The following is a 14,497-nucleotide window of genomic DNA, read 5'->3' as shown; positions in this document are numbered from 1 at the left end:
TATTTACCAAAATATACAAGGGATAAGGGGGTTTCGAATTGTTTTTATTTCTAAACTAATTACCTAACTAACTAATTACAATGACCAATCAACCAAGAATCAAGATAAGATGGACGGACGAGAATGTGTGATGTAATTAACAACCTTTAACACGAATCCAAGGACACAAATCATAACTTTCGAATCAAACACATACTTGAACGAAATCAATCAAGAACAAACCATGAACGCATGCATAAGTTCTTATTACTTTCCTTAGTTAAATTAACTAGATGAACGCACCATAGTTAACCCTATTAAACATGTATGCTAATGAGTCACCAATCCAATAACAAACACATTCAACGCATTAAACACTTAGAAAGTTTGATTGATTTTAAAAAAAGGGCTAAATTGTAATACCCCGAAAAATCCAAATTAAATTCCATGGTTTTTTAGAAATGATTTCACGATAGTAGGAGCGATGTACGAAGCTTGGAAAAGTTGTGGAATTAGTTCGAACGATTTTATTTTCGAAAACGAACGTTTTTAGGGGGTCAACAAAGTTGACTTTTTATACGTTCAAAATTTGGGAAAACTTCCTTCATGAAAGTTGTAGAGCTCGTCGATACGAGTTCGTGGACATGTGGAACGCATTATTTGGAGTTCGTATGAATAAGTTATGAATATTTTAAAATTGAGAATTTTCTATAAATACAAAAAATCAGATTTCTCAATAAGGAAACCCGAAAATTTCCAGATTTTTCTCCTCCTCGCTGCCTTGGCTTCACGGCGTCGCCACGACTTCATCCGGCCACCTATGGCCATGAAATTGATATCAATCTCTTCGCCTTGAAACCAGCTTTCCATTCATATATGTCTTGCATCCTATCATTCACCATAGACAACGAATCGAAGCAAAGAAGGTCAGACCATTTTTCATGCATTTCTTCAAATTCCAGCCAACTCCGGCAAAGGTAGGAGGGGAGACCAACTGGGCTTTGTTCGCCTTGCCATGCTCTATAAACTCACCAAGTTTCACATCTCGATTCAACCCGAGGAAGACGAATTTCAGATTTGAGCGATTTTGGGCGATTTCGGCCTCTTTCTTCTTGAGGTAATTTTCGACCACTTCCGGTCATTTTTAGACTTCATGCTAGTTAGGAAAGTGGTTGGGCTTGATGAGATGAAGAGGAGCAGCCCGGCCCCGACACCATTGGCGGTGGTCGGCGGCGGCTCTGCCACTAACTCCGGCGGCCCTTTCCGGCCAACTCCGGGGGTCAAAAATATAGTTTCTGTGCATTTTTAGATTCTATATTTCAATACGATCATTTCGATATATTATACGCAATTTTCGGATATCGTATGATTTAGTTATGAATTTTACGATTTCGAACGATTTCGATTGTTCGATTAATGATCTGTGAAGATCGGACCGTCTGATGGACTTGTAGTTTTGATATGTTGATCGTATGACTGTCCCAATGACCTTGTGTGGTCATGGGCGAAGATCCGACCGTTGGATCTTCGTATAATTGCAAAACAGTGATTCGGGATGCGATTCGTGAGAATCCGTCCGTCGGATTTTTATATAAGTTAGAATCCGACCGTTGGATTGTCGTTTAAGTATGTTTTGGAATTGTTAGCTAAATTCAAGTCACATTTGATTAGGTGATTGGCGGATTGATTTGGCGGACGATTCGTAAAATCGTTGTTGAGCTGTTTAGAAGACGCAACGGGAATTAGAGGTGAGTAAACCTCACGTGGTTCATATTACGAACCCAATACAATTAATTGCTTTATTTTGTTGCAATCATATGAACTATTGTTGGTGTTACTAGACATTCCTGTGTGAATGTCTGTATATATATTATTACGTGAAATAATATGTATTGTTGGAGTTGTGTTGAGTTATTGTTGAGAAACAATATATTGTGAGAGATATTGAGTTTATTGTTGAGAAACAATATATTGTGAGAGGTGTTGAGTTTTATTGTTGAGGAACAATAAATTGTTGTGATCTGTGGAGATCACTAGGTCACGAGGTGACCATGGCATCTATTAGTGAATCACGCTCTCGTACCGGGCTGGTGGTTATTAATAGTATTAAATCGTAATCACGTCTGTGGCCGGACGAGTGGTTACGTTCAGTTAGAGCTCTAGTCTGTCTGCCAAATGTGGAGTGAACTTATGAGTGAAATTGAGAGTAACTCATAATTGTCAATATATATATGGTAACCTTATGAGGGAAATTGAGAGTAACTCATAAGGGTCTATATATATATATGAGTCTGTCTACCAAATGTTGGGAAATCTTATGAGCAAATTTGAGAGTAACTCATAAGTGTCTATATATATATATGAGAGTGAGTGATCTTATGAGCTAAATTGAGAGTAACTCATAAGTGTCTATATATATATATGAGAGTGAGTGATCTTATGAGCTAAATTGAGAGTAACTCATAAGTGTCTATATATATATATGAGAGTGAGAAAGTAACGTGGGTTTGTGGTAGTCTTGAAATCTAATAAATCAACAATTCTTTCTTGTTTACTCATACTGGCTGTAAAAAGCTTACCGGGTTTTGTGTTGTTGCAACTCCCGGTACACTATTCAAATTGTGTAGCGGGTAATCCTACAGGACAGGAGAACCAGGACGGTGATCGTGCGGTTAGAGCAATTGTTAGAGTTTTACAACAATTGTAAGTTGTGAGGTGTGTTATGCTCATTTGAGCTTTATAATATATTGTGAGAGTGAATTGTAATAATGAACTCGAAGTTTCGAGATTTGGTTTTTTTGTAATTGTAATTATTCAGGTTTCGGATTTGAATTTATCATTCAAAATCCGGGGCGTGACAGTTTGGTATCAGAGCGTAAGGTACATATTTGGTGATAATTAGTACCTCCCGAGTGATGGCCCGTCTGCAGCGGATCCCCATCATATACTCTTCGGTACTGGTAAAATCATTGGGTATGTCTTAGTATGGGGTCTAGACAACGTGTAAGTCCGTAGGACGGTAGAGTTGTCTACTAAGTTCGTATTAGAATAAGTTTAGTTTCCGCGAGTTGTGATCTTCGAGGAATAGGAACCTCTGGATTTAACTCTGATGAGTCGGTGAGGTAGAGGTCGAGTCTGATGTAGGGACATGACCTTTCTATGGAGACAGTTGAGGATGAGGTGGAGGCATTAGAGGTTGAGTTGCCTAGTCTACCTGTAGTTGATGTGATGGATGTTATTCTTGGGTTGAAATGGTGAAAGAGATTGAGACCCTAGGAATAGTTGAAAAGAGAATTGATCTCACCAACTCAAGATGATAGGAGTGTGAGAGATTATGAGACAGAATTCTCAAGACTATATTGGTGTTCGAGTGTAGTGATGTAATTTGGGAGATACTTATGTTACCTTTAATAAGGGTAGTATGTCAAGTGATCATGGCATAGGTTGACTTTGTAAGTGAAGTGGTGGAGCTTGTGTAGCTTCTTTGAGTTATCACCTTTGAGGAATGGGAACCTTTGGATTAAACTCTGGTGGAGTTATTGAGGATGGTTTTCACGAAAAACAGTATCCTTATGTGCATTGTAGTCGTTGGTTGTTGGGGTCATGGTGTTTGACCAATGCTTGTATCTAAAGTCGTTACGAGTATTTGACTAGTAGTTGTGATACTTTCCATTAGTTGGATATGCAGATGTTTTGAGTTGAAGAATACTTAGCAGTTATTGGTTGCTTAGTGATGGAATTGTGTTATAATGGAGCATTCATTCATGCACAGTTGTTTGGTGTTTAGGATAGCTACTATATATTAGCTAAATGTCGGGGTGTGGTTTGAGATCTGCGGATGGTATTGGAAATTATTGTGGAGTGCTGGTTCACTGACTATTGTTGAGTAGTAATGCATAATTCGTTGTTACTATGATGGATTTTGTGTATGGTTGACTTATGGGAAGATTGATATGACCTCGTGATAGGATTGACTGTGAAGAGACATTGTGTTGATGTATGAGCTTAGGTAATAACGTTGTTTTCAACTCTAGGAGTGCTAGGGTTGTATAACTAATTTATGAGGCCAGATACTGTTGTGAGGACAGATTATGGATTATGACGTGATTAGTGTGAAGTGCTATAATCACAGAATTTTGACCCACTAGATGTTGACTTACCACCAAATGAGCAGTGAGGTGATTCGTGGGTGAGATACTGAGTGTGGTACCAGTATCGATTAGTGGATGCTAAGATGGTACATATTGCTTGTTGAAGCAATTGATAGATGGAGTGATCGAGATTTTTTTTAGAGTTGTAAGTGTAACTCTAAAGATGTGGGTTTTTCCTAGCTAACTCAGGAAGTGTTTAGCTTTATTAATCCCTAATTCTAGCGACGAAATTATTGTGTTTGGTTTGACTCAGAGGATACTAGCTTGACCTCTGTGTGACTTAATTGATTGCTAGGTTTTGAATGATTGTTTGTGATAAATCATTTTGAAAGATGTGTGCAGCAGAGTCTCGATGGTTTTGAAAAGAGTATTAAGTGACCAAGGTTCGATCCTTGGTGTTGTTGTGGTTAAACAAAAAAAGAAAAAGAAAACATGCACACAATCTTATTGATTTTATATTACAAAAAGGGAAACGAGGACTATGCTATACTAAGCCTAGTCAGCAGCTCCGGATGGGTTGAGGCTGAGCTCAAGAGAAACGTTTGAGCCACTGTGGTAACCGCCTGAGCCACCAGAATAGTAACCAAAAGCGCTACCTTCCTCGGAAGTAGCCTTCAGGTTACCAAAGACGTCCTCGCCGTGCACGGGGAACAGAGGAAGAGTTTGAACCTCCTGGTGATCTCCTCCTCGTTGTTGCAGGGATGTTTGTCCTCCTGTTGTGCCAAAAGAGTTGTACTAGTATTAGTGTTGAAGTGTGAGGAAGAATATGAAACAGAATTTAAATCAAGAAATCCTTCATTACCAGTAGAATAGGTGGAACCAAAGTTGAGATCAATGGATCTACCATCATCAGTAGAACTAGTGGACCCAAAATTGATGTCAATGGATCCACCAGCTGGCCCAAAATTGATGTCGATGGATCCACCAGCACCAGTAGAACCAGTGGACCCAAAATTGAGATCAATGGATCTACCAGTACCAAGAGAACTAGTTCTCATGGGCACTGGAGCAGCCTGATTACACCTATTCATCTGCTTCTCTCGAGCCCTGACGTTCTGGAACCAAAAGTAAATGTTCTTACCCTCAACATACCCATACTGGTTCAGCTGGAGACAGATCTCGTGGATCTGCTCTGTAGTTGGGCACTTAAATCCCTTGACGTAGTAAAGATCCTTGAGGATTCTTATTTGTTCTGGAGTAGGAATCCACCTGGTACGGCTTCGCCAGAAATCCATGTTGGCACTACTTCCAGCTGCTTGGGTGTTTCCTCCCTCCTCTGTTGGTTGCTGTTGTTGTGGTTCCATTTGTTGCGGGGTTTGGAGCTCCATTAGTTGCAGAGTTCGTGGCTCTTGGGTCATGGGGTGAGAGGATGTGGAAATCGAGGAATACATGGTTTAGTGTTTGAGGGAGATTTTGTTAGAAGGATTGGAGTTGTTGAACTGGTGATTGGAGATCTGAGATTCTCAGAGGAAAGATGAGATCGAATCTTCAAATGGAAGAAAAGATCTGAGAAAGAAGGATTGAAGATTTGGAGGAAAAGATTGAAGATCTGAAAGTTCAGAGGAAAGATGGGATTGAATCAACTAGATGGGAGAGAAGATCAGAAGAGAAGGATTGAAATTGATGAAGAAAGGATTTGAGAAGAGAAAGGCTGAAGAGTTGAGAGAGAAAGGCTTGAGCTCGGAAGAAAATTTCTTTTCTTTTGGAGTGAACAGTTTTTCCCCAGAATGCACCTATTTATAGAACAAGGTGAGCAGATCTCCACCGTTGGATGAACGATCTCAGAATTTGAATCCACGCGTTGGATTAAAGTCATCCGAAAACCCGGAAAAGTTGTTGGCGCGTGGAGAGCGTGTAAGGGGACAGGCCGAACCTCGAGATGCTGTGGCAGACAGCTTTAGCCGAAAGCAGATTTGACTGCCGTAAATCACGGAAGGGATAAGCCGTGACACAAGTGGGCCGTACTTGGGCCTGTCTCGGATCAAGGCATCACTGTAGCTGTGGGTGGAGGCCTGATGGGCCGAGTTTCAGAAACAGTTTTGGACATGATGGGCCGAGTTTCTGAAACAGTTTTGGATGAGTTGGGCCGGATTTCTGTAACAGTTTTGGATACGTTGGGCTGGGTTTCTGCAACAGTCTTGGATGTTTTGGGCCGAATTGTTGAAACAGTTGAAACAGTTGGTTTAAATAAAAGGATTGGTATGGATAATAACGTGAGCAGCCGTGCTCGAGTGGTTGAGTGTACAGTTCGTGTACAAGAGGTCTGAGGTTCGAACCTCGCCTCTTGTTTATTTTTATTATGTTCGTTTATGACATAATAAGTATAAAATTTGTACACATTATATTAAGCACAGCTTGTGCTCCAGTGGTTGGGGGACAAAGGTTTCGTGCGGCAGGTTGAGGTTTCGAACCTTGCCTCCCCCGTTATTTTATTTATGTCGCTTATGACATAATAAATATAACACGTGAGCATATATTAATGAAGGCAGCTCTTGCTTCAGTGGTTGGGAGCAAAACCTTCGTGTTTGAGGTCGGGAGTTCGAACCCTACCTCTTACAAATATTTTTGGGTCTCGTATATGCTTGATATACGGACGTATATACGGTATGTACGGTATACATACGTATATACGGTCTGTACAGTATGCATACGTATATACAGTTGTACGGTATGCATACGTATACACGATCTGTACGGTATGTATACGTATATACGGTATGTACAATTTCATACCGTAGCCGAGCTGGAAGTTGGTGGGCCGATTGGTAGGCCCAAATAGTAAGCCCAATTGTTCGGCCCGAATAGTAGGCCCAAATGTTAAACCCAAAGTGGTTTGGGCCGGTTCGAAATTTGGATGGTTCGGTTTCTTCGGCCCAATTGACCAGCCCTAATGCTTAGCCCAAGGATTGAACAAGCCCAAGTCATCGTCACTGGGTGACATATTTTATTGGCGTGCTTTTGGGGATGATTTGTTTTGAGTGATGCATCTCTATTGTTGTGAAGAATGGTGCATGCTTGAGTTTTACTATAGAGATTTACCGTGATGCTAATTGAGTAGCGAAACACTTTGTGGGAGTGTTTACTGTGCTTGTATGCCAGTACAGAGTGATGATCTATGTGAAGATCTATGTGATGATCTATGTGAAGATCTATGTAAGGATCTATGAGATGATCCACGTGATGATTTTGTGTAATTGATGTGGAGTGATGTTGAGCAGTTGTTTTGTGAATTTACATTGTGATGAAAGGATTTAGTGGCCCTAGGAATGTATTTTTATACAAAGGATTGTGGCTTTGTAGATTACTACAGATTTGGAAAAGATGGAGATTCTATGATTAGGTCAACCTTAATCGAGAGGAATTGACTTACGCTCAAATTTCGGGACGAAATTTCTTTAAGGAGGGTAGATTGTAATACCCCGAAAAATCCAAATTAAATTCCATGGTTTTTTAGAAATGATTTCACGATAGTAGGAGCGATGTACGAAGCTTGGAAAAGTTGTGGAATTAGTTCGAACGATTTTATTTTCGAAAACGAACGTTTTTAGGGGGTCAACAAAGTTGACTTTTTATACGTTCAAAATTTGGGAAAACTTCCTTCATGAAAGTTGTAGAGCTCGTCGATACGAGTTCGTGGACATGTGGAACGCATTATTTGGAGTTCGTATGAATAAGTTATGAATATTTTAAAATTGAGAATTTTCTATAAATACAAAAAATCAGATTTCTCAATAAGGAAACCCGAAAATTTCCAGATTTTTCTCCTCCTCGCTGCCTTGGCTTCACGGCGTCGCCACGACTTCATCCGGCCACCTATGGCCATGAAATTGATATCAATCTCTTCGCCTTGAAACCAGCTTTCCATTCATATATGTCTTGCATCCTATCATTCACCATAGACAACGAATCGAAGCAAAGAAGGTCAGACCATTTTTCATGCATTTCTTCAAATTCCAGCCAACTCCGGCAAAGGTAGGAGGGGAGACCAACTGGGCTTTGTTCGCCTTGCCATGCTCTATAAACTCACCAAGTTTCACATCTCGATTCAACCCGAGGAAGACGAATTTCAGATTTGAGCGATTTTGGGCGATTTCGGCCTCTTTCTTCTTGAGGTAATTTTCGACCACTTCCGGTCATTTTTAGACTTCATGCTAGTTAGGAAAGTGGTTGGGCTTGATGAGATGAAGAGGAGCAGCCCGGCCCCGACACCATTGGCGGTGGTCGGCGGCGGCTCTGCCACTAACTCCGGCGGCCCTTTCCGGCCAACTCCGGGGGTCAAAAATATAGTTTCTGTGCATTTTTAGATTCTATATTTCAATACGATCATTTCGATATATTATACGCAATTTTCGGATATCGTATGATTTAGTTATGAATTTTACGATTTCGAACGATTTCGATTGTTCGATTAATGATCTGTGAAGATCGGACCGTCTGATGGACTTGTAGTTTTGATATGTTGATCGTATGACTGTCCCAATGACCTTGTGTGTTCATGGGCGAAGATCCGACCGTTGGATCTTCGTATAATTGCAAAACAGTGATTCGGGAGGCGATTCGTGAGAATCCGTCCGTCGGATTTTTATATAAGTTAGAATCCGACCGTTGGATTGTCGTTTAAGTATGTTTTGGAATTGTTAGCTAAATTCAAGTCACATTTGATTAGGTGATTGGCGGATTGATTTGGCGGACGATTCGTAAAATCGTTGTTGAGCTGTTTAGAAGACGCAACGGGAATTAGAGGTGAGTAAACCTCACGTGGTTCATATTACGAACCCAATACAATTAATTGCTTTATTTTGTTGCAATCATATGAACTATTGTTGGTGTTACTAGACATTCCTGTGTGAATGTCTGTATATATATTATTACGTGAAATAATATGTATTGTTGGAGTTGTGTTGAGTTATTGTTGAGAAACAATATATTGTGAGAGATATTGAGTTTATTGTTGAGAAACAATATATTGTGAGAGGTGTTGAGTTTTATTGTTGAGGAACAATAAATTGTTGTGATCTGTGGAGATCACTAGGTCACGAGGTGACCATGGCATCTATTAGTGAATCACGCTCTCGTACCGGGCTGGTGGTTATTAATAGTATTAAATCGTAATCACGTCTGTGGCCAGACGAGTGGTTACGTTTAGTTAGAGCTCTAGTCTGTCTGCCAAATGTGGAGTGAACTTATGAGTGAAATTGAGAGTAACTCATAATTGTCAATATATATATGGTAACCTTATGAGGGAAATTGAGAGTAACTCATAAGGGTCTATATATATATATGAGTCTGTCTACCAAATGTTGGGAAATCTTATGAGCAAATTTGAGAGTAACTCATAAGTGTCTATATATATATATGAGAGTGAGTGATCTTATGAGCTAAATTGAGAGTAACTCATAAGTGTCTATATATATATATGAGAGTGAGTGATCTTATGAGCTAAATTGAGAGTAACTCATAAGTGTCTATATATATATATGAGAGTGAGAAAGTAACGTGGGTTTGTGGTAGTCTTGAAATCTAATAAATCAACAATTCTTTCTTGTTTACTCATACTGGCTGTAAAAAGCTTACCGGGTTTTGTGTTGTTGCAACTCCCGGTACACTATTCAAATTGTGTAGCGGGTAATCCTACAGGACAGGAGAACCAGGACGGTGATCGTGCGGTTAGAGCAATTGTTAGAGTTTTACAACAATTGTAAGTTGTGAGGTGTGTTATGCTCATTTGAGCTTTATAATATATTGTGAGAGTGAATTGTAATAATGAACTCGAAGTTTCGAGATTTGGTTTTTTTGTAATTGTAATTATTCAGGTTTCGGATTTGAATTTATCATTCAAAATCCGGGGCGTGACATAAATACTGGTTACTACCCTGTGGTTTAGGTCCAAAATCAATTCAGTCCCTGGACTTCTAATTTCATCAAAAACACCCTTATACTTTAAATTTTGATCTAATAGGTCCAATTCGTTAATATTCTGCTATGGGTTCAACTTATAGGACCCAAATCTCAAAGAAGATGTCACCACTCATGACCTCCAAATCCTCAGACCCCCGGTCTTTAGATTCAAAACATTAAAATCTCGTTAAAGTAACTGACGCTAAAAGCAAGAAATTACCCAATCATATAAGGAAGCAACTCACACAAAATCTTGATACTTTTCAAACAATAGAAATTCCAAATTACTAATATGTTGTCTCACGAAAAGTCACGTCTCAAAACAATAGAATGAAACCCATCATACATACTGCTTATCCTATACTGAGAACTACATTTTGCAGGGTTAAATTGGGAGGCTATTTCAGCCGCATCAACCCCTCGAAAATAAAACGTTTCGAGTAATTATTCGTCCGAAACACTTCCACTCCATCCTCGAACCATGACATCGTCCTAACAATCAACTTAATAATTTCCAAAAAATCATCAGAATTTAATAATGAATTTCTAGGGCATCACAATGGCTCCGATTAGCGTCACTGCACCTTCCGTCATCAGAGCTGGCAGGAGACCAAGAACTTCAACCTAAATGGAACAAAGGTGATGGGAGCCAAGGCCCTCATTTTACAACAGTCAGCCTGTTCTTTTCCATAAAAAACTAAAAAAATTAATCGCCCGACGACTCCTTAATTGACAACCGATTAGCAAAACCCCAAACAGAAGTCATCATCCCCATATAATTTTCTTAAGACTGGTGCGCCATATTGCCGTCACCGCTAATAACTTCCCAACAACAAAATGATGGGTGGACACCACTGTTGTGCCAATAGGATCAAATGAGGTCCTTCCGTCCTCCAAGATAGCAAGAGTAGCCGCTAAGCGTTCTGAAACTTCCTCAAGTAGAGGATGCTGAGAGATGGTGGAGTGATTACATGCATTTCTATGGGCGTAATTACATTCTAAACACTATAAATAAGCTAATCCTCAAGTTAATTAATCTGTAATTAATTTACTTTTATTTATTTGTAGAAAATTAGCGGAGTTGTGAAAAAGAGATAAAATGGCGCGATATCAGGGCAATTCGGAGTTTTCGACGATTAGACAATCAATCTCTTCACTTAGATGCTAACAAGAGATCGGAACGTTGATGATTTGTGCGAAGCTTCTTAAAAGGTCATCAACGTGGGCCCGACTACATTACTTGATTCTTGGTTAATTAAAGAAGGAAATGGTACAAGGTTTAAGTTTAACTAGACAATTTTAGGGATGGCAATGGGGAGCGTAGGGTAAGGGGATTAAGTTACCATCCTCATACCCGACTTCATTCTCCATCCCCTTACCCGCCCCAATCCCCGTAATAAGATACTGGGGATTCCCCCGTCCCCATCCCCATTGGGGATTCCCCCGTCCCCATCCCCATTGGGGATTAGATCCCTTTACCCGCCTCAATCCCGTTAACAATATTACTAATTTATTATATAAAAAATTCATACAAATAATTATGGATTGTAAAATATATTCTCCATCCCCTTACCCGCCCCAATCCCCGTAATAAGATACTGGGGATTCCCCGTCCCCATCCCCATTGGGGATTAGGTCCCTTTACCCGCCCCAATCCCGTTAACAATATTACTAATTTATTATATAAAAAATTCATACAAATAATTATGGATTGTAAAATATGAAGTTAAAATCAAATATCTGTTCAAGTAAATCCAGAATATGTGTCTGACCCAAACTCGAGATTACTTGCTCTAGTTGAAATAAGGTTTATATTAGAGATATTCTCGGAGAATCTTAGAAGATATCCAATCAATGTACGATTATGTTTCCATGTACAACTCTATCTCTATGCTTGTAATCCTCTATATAAAGAGGCCTCTATTATTAATGAAAGCACGACTTAATTCTCTCCCAATTTCAGTTTTCCTTAAACACGTTATCAGCACGAAGCCCTAACCCTGAAACAAATAGCCAAACCTTGATTCAAGAAGCAAAAACCCTAAATCCGAATACAAAACCTTGAAACCTTTTCTACCACCGCCACACAACTTGAAGCCCTCGACCCCAGGAATCCAGAACCTGCGGCAGAAAAACCAGAACCGGCCGGAAACCTACCGAACCGGCCACCGGAAGTTCCAAACCACCCTCACCAAATACTCAATCGGTTCACCATGTTTTGGACCTCCGAAACCGACCAAAATTTTCCAGCAGAAGAGCTTCAATCCCAGCATTCAAGAACCGGAAGAAAAACCCAGAAAACCAGCCTAAAAACTACCGAACTGGCCGACTGAACATCCGGCAGAAGAAGGAAAAAAAAAAAAAAAGGTGGAGGCAGCCCAAGCCACAGCTCAAGCCGTAGTCCAAGCCGCAGCCCACGGCCCACAGACGGAGGCCCACTGACGTCAGCTTACCTCCGACGCCACTTCAGCACGCCAGCTCACCCATAACCACGTCAGCTACGGCGCTGCCACGTCAGCTCTGTAGCGCCATGTCACATCCGACATTACCATGTCAGCTCCGGCCAGATTTCCGGCTACTTTTTCCGACCACTTTTTCCGGTCAAATTTTCCGGCAACCTATTTCGAGGTATTTTTTACTAAAAGTTCCCGTTTTTGAAGTTTTTATTTCTTTTCTCTTCTTTTTCTCTGGGACTTGCAAACTCCGTTCTTCTACCCCCATTTCTTCATCATAGGGGAGACCTAATTAAGCCGAACTGTGGGGCTTCGTGCTCACTCCAAGCTTGAAGCTTGTTGAGATCTCCAAACTTAGAGTTTGTAGAGAATTTATGATCGACCACTTTCGTCATTATTTCGATCTAATCCAATACCTCTTGGAATTGAATTTCTTGGAAGCGATTATGCTCAGAAATTCCTAATTTCTTGGAAGAGATTACGCTCAGGAATTTTATATGTTTTCGTGGTAGCTTTTTCGCTCCGAAACTAACCCATTTTCTTGTTCTCTTTTAGGATGAGTAACCTGAATAAATTGGACATTGGCTCTGGATATCACAGGTTAGTTCGTGATGTCCGCCGGCATCTCAAGGCCGATGGAATTCTGGATATGATTCTCGAGCCTAGCCAAGACATGCTAACTGTTGAGCAAGCTCAAGCTTTGGAAGTAAATAGAGCAGCCTTATAGGCAAATAAGGAGAAAGCCATCATCCTAATGACTCGTCATATGGATGATTCGCTCCAGTACGAGTGTATGAATGAAGAAGACCCCAGAAGGCTATGGGCCTCACTCGAAGAAAGATTTGGCAACGTCCGTGACTCCATGCTTCCTGAACTAGAAGTGAGATGGCATAGCCTCCGCTTCTGTGATTTCAAGTCAGTTATTGACTACAACTCGGAAGCAGTTCGCATTAAATCCTTAATGGAATTCTGTGGTAAAGAGATCACAGATGCGATGTTGATTGAGAAGACTCTCTCTACCTTCCCCGTCTCTGCATTGATGGTTGCTAAGAACTATCGAATCGATATTACTGCAGGACGGATCACAAGGTTTCATGAGCTTATTGGAGCTATGAATGTCACTGAAAAGCATGACAACATCCTTGTGAAAAACTATAATTCGAGATCCGTGGAAACCGAGCATATTCCGGAATCCAATTATAGTTGCGCCCCTAAGAGAGGGGGCCAAGAGCAAAACCCTAATCTTAGGGATATTTCTGGACGTTCTCGCTCTACTTGGGAAGGTAACCGCCAAAATAAGCGAACACGGAACCGAAGAGGTCAACGTGGAAAGAGAGAGGGAGGCAACGACTTTGGCCGTGTTAGTGGCGCCACCAACACTAAGAGTCATCTAAATGACGCTTTCAAAGCGCCTCAATCAATGGAGTTTGAGCAAAGAGATGTATGTTCTCGATGTGGAGTATCCGGTCATTGGGCACACATTTGTGGAGCTCGTGAAGAAATTGTCACCGCCTACAAAGCATATTGTGAAGCAAGAGAAGCTCACGATGTGGAACAAGAAGATCAAGATGATGATCTAGTGCGAAGGGTTAAAGACTACAAATTTGGCTGGGATCAATAGATCGCCAATTCTGTTTAAGTCTTTATTTTACCACGAGATGTAATAGGCAATTGCCATATATTTTTGTAGTAAATGCCAATGGTTTAGTCTTTCTTCAAAGAAGGCTCACCCAAAGTAACTGTGATGTCTATGAAGGTTTTGAGATTAGTGGTACTTAAGCGAGCCTTGCTCCACCGACATCTCTCTACTCACCTGGTCACATTTATTTTGGAATTACCGAAAGAAGTTAGACGACTACCATTATTTTGCATTAGCTAGCATTTTGGATTAGATTTTCCTTGGTCAAAGAGACAATGATGTAACTCCGTTGGCTTATGAATAAAATTTGAGTTATTTTCATTATGACTCCATTTTGATTCTGAGCATATGACTTTATGACTACGATGGTTGGGCCA

At 40.4% G+C, this 14,497-nt stretch overlaps 2 long non-coding RNA genes across 2 annotated transcripts; both read left to right on the top strand.

The window, feature by feature from the left end:
• Positions 1 to 550: 550 nt before the first annotated feature.
• LOC133735972 (uncharacterized) lies at positions 551 to 3,571 on the top strand. Its single transcript, XR_009859370.1, has 3 exons — positions 551 to 1,096; positions 1,651 to 1,727; positions 2,607 to 3,571. It is a non-coding gene; the product is annotated as an uncharacterized LOC133735972 (long non-coding RNA).
• Positions 3,572 to 7,682: 4,111 nt separating this feature from the next.
• LOC133735967 (uncharacterized) lies at positions 7,683 to 9,913 on the top strand. Its single transcript, XR_009859369.1, has 3 exons — positions 7,683 to 8,242; positions 8,797 to 8,873; positions 9,753 to 9,913. It is a non-coding gene; the product is annotated as an uncharacterized LOC133735967 (long non-coding RNA).
• Positions 9,914 to 14,497: the final 4,584 nt, after the last annotated feature.

This window comes from Rosa rugosa, chromosome 1, assembly GCF_958449725.1.
Source record: "Rosa rugosa chromosome 1, drRosRugo1.1, whole genome shotgun sequence".
In the NCBI taxonomy this organism is placed as follows: domain Eukaryota; kingdom Viridiplantae; phylum Streptophyta; class Magnoliopsida; order Rosales; family Rosaceae; genus Rosa; species Rosa rugosa.
This window is presented reverse-complemented; position numbering and strand designations above follow the sequence as displayed.